This window comes from Anthonomus grandis, chromosome 12, assembly GCF_022605725.1.
Source record: "Anthonomus grandis grandis chromosome 12, icAntGran1.3, whole genome shotgun sequence".
Classification (NCBI taxonomy): Eukaryota; Metazoa; Arthropoda; class Insecta; order Coleoptera; family Curculionidae; genus Anthonomus; species Anthonomus grandis.
In genome coordinates this window covers 26127764-26135795 of record NC_065557.1, presented here as the reverse complement: position 1 = coordinate 26135795, position 8032 = coordinate 26127764, and positions in this window count along the sequence as shown.

Sequence of the window (8032 nt, the reverse complement as noted above, 5' to 3'; positions counted from 1 at the left end):
TTAGTAAAAGTTTATTGTCGTATATATTCGATATTAATTGATCGAAAGAAGACTTCTGACATCTTTTTACTAAAGTAAGCAGAGCGTCTTGCATTTCGTCAGATGATAGTTTAGAGGCACAAATTCGAATCGATTTATTGCGACAATTAAAAATAAATCGGTTGCAATAGCCTATTATACGCTGAATTTGAAATAAATTTGATTTGTTTTCTAGAAGTACGTCTAAAATGTTGGCTTCGATTACAACTGAGAGAACAAGGGGTTTTTCCTCGCAAGACATCTGTTGGGTTATATCAAGAGACTTGGCAAAATTTGAATTTAATTTCCAGTCCGATTTAGGTAGTTTAAGCCATGTGGGACCACTAAACCACAATGGATGATTAACTAAATTATTTGGCGTTAAGCCTCTACTTGCGCAATCTACAGGATTGTCATCTGATGAAACGTGAAACCACGAAACATTAGGGATATTTTCTTGAATATGGCCTACACGATTGGCGACAAAAGTCTTCCAACGATGAGGAGAACTCGAAACCCAGGCGAGGACTACGGCGGAATCGGTATATGCAAAAATAGCATTTATCGAAATTAAAGATGAGTAAGTTCTTATTACGAAAGCGAGAAGATCTGATAGAAGAGTAGCTCCTAAAAGCTCTAATCGAGGTAGGCTTTGTGATTTAAGAGATGCGACTCGCGATTTTTCAGTTATTAGGAATGTTTCAATTTTATTATTACATAACTCGGTGCGCAGATACACAGCAGCGGTATATCCCGCTTCAGAGGCATCAGAAAATCTATGAATTTCACAGCATACACTATTTTGAGCGAAAATCTGTCTGGGCAAGACAATCTTTGATATAGCAGGTAACTCTAGCTTGAATCGCATCCAAGAATTGATAATACGAGAATCCGGGATATCATCCCACCCTGAATTAGACAACCATAGCTTTTGCATCAAACATTTAGCGAAAAAAGTAACCGGAGAAATAAAACCCAAGGGGTCGAAAATTCTGGCAATCTCTGACAAAATGTGTCTTTTGGTGCAACTTTTGTCGGATGATTGACATGTATATGAAAAAGTATCAGTTGAAGGGTTCCACTGGAGGCCAAGAACCTTTATGGGTGAAGAATTTTCTTTGTCAAAGGTTATGGGAATCTGACATTCCTCTTGCGAAAAGGACTTCAAGAGGGTGGGGCAATTGCTCGCCCATTTTCTTAATTCGAATCCTCCTGACTTCAAAATTCCAATAAGATCCTTCTGAAGAGAAACAGCCTCATGTATAGAGCAAGCTCCGGCACAGATGTCGTCGATAAACATTTGTTTGTGTAAAATTTCACAGGCATTTGGATATCTATGAGACTCCTGACAAGCTAGCTCTTGAACAGTACGTATGGCCAAAAATGGACTGGAACTTACGCCAAAAGTAACGGTGTTCAAGAGATATTCCTGAAGAGGGCCTTGGGAATCAAAACGCCAAAGCAACCGTTGAAAATCTCTATCCTTAGGAGTCAATAGAATTTGTAAATACATTTGTTTTATATCAGCCGAAAATACCACAGCATAAAAGCGAAATTTTAGGAGAATACTAGTGATGTCAGGTTGAAGTTTAGGACCGGGAAGAAGACTTTTATTCAAACTTATACCCTTCGATCCTTTAGCTGACGCATTGAAAACGACTCGAAGTTTTGTAGTAGATTTTTCGGGCTTAAGCACACAATGGTGAGGGAGATATGCGACAAAATTAGGTTTTTTTTCGTCTTGCGAAACTAAACTCATAAGACCATTATCAAGATATTGTCTCATAAAATCCGAATATTGACGATACAAATCGGGGTTTCTTAAAAGGCGATTTTCAAGAGAATGAAAGCATCGCTTCGCCATCGCATATCACCTAGATCAGGCTCTGAGTTGCGAAAAGGAAGAGATACAAATATACGACCATAAAACGACCTGACTTGTCTCGAGAGACAGTGTCTTGGTATATCTTTTCAGCTCTCTTATCATCGGGAAAGCTATATAATTTTACCGGGACTGATTCCAATTCCCAAAACTTATTAAGAGTCTGATGAAGGGATGGTTTCGCTAAAGAAACATAAGATTCTACCTGAAACGATTGAGGAAAATTGGAGATTTTTCCGAGAAGTACCCATCCAAATTCAGTCTCAATGGCTGTAGGGCTACCACTGGCTCCAGGAATTCGACCTGACTTCAATACTTGCGAAAACAGATCTGCTCCATATATCGACTGGAGCAGGAATATTAAAATCTCTATCACCAAGCTTCAAATTTGAAATATCGTTCCAATGTGGAGACATAATCTTAAAAGAGGGTATATCTGAGCAAATCTTTGGCAAAACAAAAACCTCAATGGTAAACAATGGTGATGACGCATCAACAGGTTTAATTGTACAACTGGACATCCCACTAGTAGTACCCGCTGGTTGACTAATTCCCATAATAGGGATAACGTAATTCCTTTTTGGAAGGCCCAATCGATTTAGGCAAGACTCTGTTATGAAATTAGCTTGACTAGCAGAATCTAGGAGTACGCGAACCTTTTGAATGTTTCCTCGTACGTCGATAACGTCCACATAAGTGGTAGATAGAAGTACTGTGCTTTTAGGTATAACAGATTTTAGACAGGCACATGCGCAGTTAACCTGTGTCACTTCTTCAGATTGATTTGACAATTGTTGATTCGAGTGTGATTGCGAAATATTATCGAGATGAGATGAAATCGGGGGCTCATGAATTATTAAAGTAGAAGTTCCGGGAACGTTGGATTGCACTGAATTATTATGTCTGGAATTTAGCGAAAAATGAACCAAAGTATGATGGCGAGATCGACAGTTGCGACAGTTAAATGTCGAAGGACAGTTCTTTAACATATGCGTAAACCTTAAGCAATTTATACAGGCATTATTTTGTTTAATATAAGCAAAACGATCATGCGGGGATTTAGCAAGAAATAAAGAACATTGCGACAAATTATGTGTAGATTGATTGCAAAGGCGACACTTTTGCAATTTTTCAGGGAATGAAGAAACTCTTGAACCTATATTATTTGAAGAACTAGCTAATGCTGAACGGTTAAGATTGTTACTAGGAGTATTTGCGACAAAAGTTTGAGAATAATTTTTGGGACTATGAAATGAACTATTTTGACTTTTTAAATTATTCGAGGCTGACGCGGGTATTTTTTGGTGTCGAGGGGAAGGCATAATCTGAACAGATTCTAAGGCTTTACAATGATTATGCAGAAATTTAACTAAATTTTTGTAAGTGGGTAATTCTACCTTACTATACTCCATTTCAAAAGTAGTTCTGGTTTGATTATCGAGCCTTTGAAGCAACATATTGAATAAAACAAAACACCACTGGTCAGTTGGAAAGCCTAAAATATGCAGAGCTGCAGTATTTTCATTAAAACAGTCTAACAAATTGCGTAGATCCTTAAGAAAAGTTGATTTTAAAAACGGAGCAGTATTTAAAGCGTTCCAATATGTGGTTGCTAAAATTCTTTTATTTTGATAGCGATCTAACAATGTTTGAAACGCAATTTCATAGTTTGCTTCAATAGTGGGTATGGAGTTAATCAGATTTAATGGTTCACCTTTTAGAAGAGAAATCAAATATTGAAATTTTTGTATGTTGGCCAGAGTCATATTTTCGTGAACTATTGACTTAAACATATAAAAAAAAACAGGTCATGACTTCAAATTACCATCAAAACTAGGTACGGTTAATTTTGGTAACTTAGCATTTAAATCAGTGTGATTTGGTACTATGGGAGCTACATTAGTGCTTAGCGAAAAACTATTTTCTTCGGGTGGACACACTTGTGAATAAATTGTTTTGACTTTAAAATAATTTAAATCTACTTGCTGTCTAATAACATCTTCAACAACGAATTCTTCATCATTCTCTAAGAAACCAACCACATCATTATGAAATTTTTTAAACTCGGTATAAACGTCATCTAAACTTTCATACATAGATTTAAATAATGGAATATCATGACGATTATTTACAGTTTTTTCGGCAAAAATATAAATGTCGGTTATACGTTTAACAGAAACATTTCGTTTTTGAGCGACTTTATGTTTTGAAGACATTTTTCTTTTTAAATAATTAGCTACAATCTGATCAGCCCAAAAAATGAATTATTTTTAGGTTTAAATTGCTTAAAATCAGCAAAAGATGTTTAATTAGAGATTAAATATTAGCGAAAAGATAAAACATTAGCGATATGATATTCAAAAAAGTATACTAGCGAAGAGGTATAGCGAAATTAATTAATTAGTGCGAGAAAAGAATTAAAAAAAAACTTACAACATTCGATATTATCCTTAGAAGAAATCCACGTTGAACACTTACACTTGATAAACTGTAAAACTACATCCCTTGCGAACAAACCATCATCAATACCCCAATCTCAAAAACGTTAGAAAATGGACTGTATTCTTTCTTTTCTCTATTGACTTCTTTCTTAATTAAAATATTTATGCATCCTAATACTACGCGAACCACAACCGAACGATATACTTTTAGGTTCCAAAAAATATAAACAAACGCCGTCGCGCCGTCAACGTCTCAGCCGTATTAGGCTTTATTCTTTATTATTTATAAATATTTCAAATTACCAAAAATAGATGTTCAAGGTGATGGGTCAAATACTGTTCACCTGTGTAAAGACGGTCAGATGGTCGATTTTTTAATATATATATATAGCGAAAATTGAACGGCTTAGACGTTTTTAAATACGATGAGAGCCGACGGACACGAATGATTTAAAAATGGCTGTTATGGTGAAATAGAAAAGTGGACAGATGGATTAATCAGGAATTATTACATGAATATTTCAATCTTTATGCAAATTAAAATCCGGAAGAAGGATCAGAAAATGTCGCGAAAAGGTGGTTCCTATTAAAAGACAAATTTTTGTTGAGATTCGACGCGAAAAGGGTATACTTTGGCAATAAAAATGATGAATGGCACCTTACCTTTGGAATTTCTGGATGTGAGTGTCGCAGGGATCCCTGATTTCCTCTGGAGAACTTGACTGGATTCTGCTTGTTTCAAAGTATTCACTTAGATTAGATTTTCTTTTTAATATACTTTTTAGAGAGAGACGGCTGGTGGCGCTTCAATCGCAAGACTGCTAAGTCGTCTGCGCATCCAGGTACCAACCAAGTATTGCCAATGTATAAATATAAAAATTTAACTTTAGACGCGGGAAATAATTGTTGCAGTGACATACATAAACGAACTAAACTAACTTTACAATTATACAAGTAACCTTAATTTACAAGTACCACTAAAAATAAGTAACACAATAGGCTTACCAGTACTTACACTAACCCTGACATATACAAAAAAAATACAAACTAAATATAAATGTCCACCCCAAAGGCCATAATTTATCATAACAATGCTTACCCTCATCTCTTTGCGTCTACACTGTAGCGACTCAACTTACACCATCTTCTCCTGAATATAGAACAACTTTTCCCATTTTCCAACATATGGCTGGGGTATTATCTTCCTTTAATAAAACGAGTGCATCTTCATTGAGTTCGTCTCTATTCAACTTCCACTTTACACGTTCTTGCATTTCTGCGAGAAGTTCTTTTGATCACCCGTGCCAAAAGCATTGCTGAAGTCTTTGTAAAATGCAACAAAAATGTTCAGATCTAAATTGGGCTTAGTGGTCGTGAGTTCACTATGCCTCCACCTGGCACAAAACAGTGAGAACGTCTTTGTATGTCAAATTATCTGAACCAATTACCTGTTTAACTAGTCTTGGTTTACCAACACTAATCTCTATTTTACCTGACATCACAATTTTCCAAAATGCACTAGCCTCTATAAGAATATCTATATCTCTGGGTTCGTAAAATTGAGGATTTGCCAAGTGTATGTCTCTTGAAATATTAAGACCTTCATATAGTTTCCCCTATTCACCGGAATTTCAAACCGATTTTGGGAATAACCAGACAAGAGAATGAAAATCGAAAATTCCCTGACTACGAAACACCTTCCAGGTTGCATCTCTCTGTGATTGTAGAACAATCCTGATTAATACCTATGACAGAAATATCCACTTTCTCTGTCTTTAAGCCTAAATATTCCCTAAACCTTTTTGTTACAAAATTGCTCATAGTGTCTGAGTCGAGGAGCGCTGCAGAAAACCACATATTGCCCTGAGCATCCTTGACCTTTAGCACAGTTGTAGACAACAACACTTGCCTTGACCACTCTTGATTCTTTGTAAACCCATTTGCAGAGGTGTAATAACATTCTCACCACCATCACTTTTATTTGGAGTTTATATATATTTATCTGGACCTGTACCCTATTTGGATCTGACTGTTCCTCTCTAGGATTACTTTGAACTGACGCCTCTGCATTTACACCCACTGGACAACTTGGAAAAGCGTTAACAAAATGCAATAAAATGTGATGATGATGCAAAATGTGGCTTAGATATTCCACACTTGCTCTACATGTTCGACTGAAATGATTATTAGAAATACAACACACACACAGTTTATTATTTTGTAAGATGTTAACTCAATCATTTATTTTTAAATCTAAAAACTGTTTATATCTTATTACCTGATGATTTCCCTTACCCAAAACTCAGCCTCTCTCTGAAAATCTTACCCGCGTGGTAAGAATTTCCTTTTGAATCTTAATGCTTTCCCAGTAGTTTAAGCTAACCCGGTCTAAGTTTTGCGCCAAATGAAAAATAAGTGGTCGCACGTTTCTACTGGCCTACCTAAATTTTCCCGAGCCCGTAAGTATTTAAAAACTGTATTTCTTTGAGATACTGTTGTATAGTGCATACGATCTTAATCCGAACGGTGGCAAAATTGGGGAAGAGTCAATATTCCGCATCTATAGGTATTAAGATAAGAAGCGAAATATATGTGATTAGTCCTCATATATTTCGAAGGCGACGAACGTCGGGATTTTTAGCCACCGTTCAACAAGAAAACTTTGTCAGAGAGAGATGTGCGAATGCCGTGTAATAGACGAAGAGGGCAAGTGGCGAGTCGAGAGAGGTTTTGAATTGTGAACGGGCTGGAAGTAAACGCCAGTGTCTTGCTTAAAGGTGATTTTTACTTTTTTATTTATATTTCATATTCGTCTGTATAGCAGGTGTTTTGAAGTGTGCTGGTCGCGTGCCGTTTAATTCTAGTTTATGTATTTGTTGCTTCTCTTTTCATTTAGCGTTTTTTTGTTATTAAATTGTTGCTGCTGTTGTTGTTGTTCTTGTTGTTGTTTTTGTTATTGTTGGTGTTGTTAATACCTAAAATTAACAAGATGGCGTTGTGGAGACCTTTTGATGTGTCTGATGATGAAATAGAAAATTTGGATGCCAATATAAACCAAATCAATCCGAATTTAAAAATAAAAGACTTGCATGTTCAGGCCCAAAGACTTATATTAAATATTTTTAATTGTTTAAAAAGTGAAATGAGCGAGGCCTCACAAAATGACATTCTAAAAAGGATTTGTGAGCTCACTAAACTGACTCATACCACCGTCGACACTATAATAAAAGCAGGGATTGTGATCGATCATTCGGTAAAATGAAAAAAAAACAATAACAAACTGAAGCAAATTGATAATACTGACAGATATGTTATACGCCGAACTGTTTATCAATTTTATTCTAAAAACACCGCTCCAACGTTAGAAGCAATTCAAAATAAATTAAATATGGATTATCCTGATTATAAGTATAAATCTCTTGATACTTTACGTAGCGTCTTAATAGATTGTGGCTTTAAATATAAAAAACTAGATAAAAGAATGGTTATTATGGAATCTCCTCGAATTGTAGCCTGGCGGCAGGAATATTTAAGTAAAATAAAGGAATATCGTCAATCAAAAAGGGAAATTGTTTACCTTGATGAAACGTGGTATGACAAACATGACTTTGTTAAGAGTGGTTGGGTTGATAATACCAAAATGTGCACACTAAGTGGACCTTGTTCTCGCGGCAAACGCATTATTTTACAC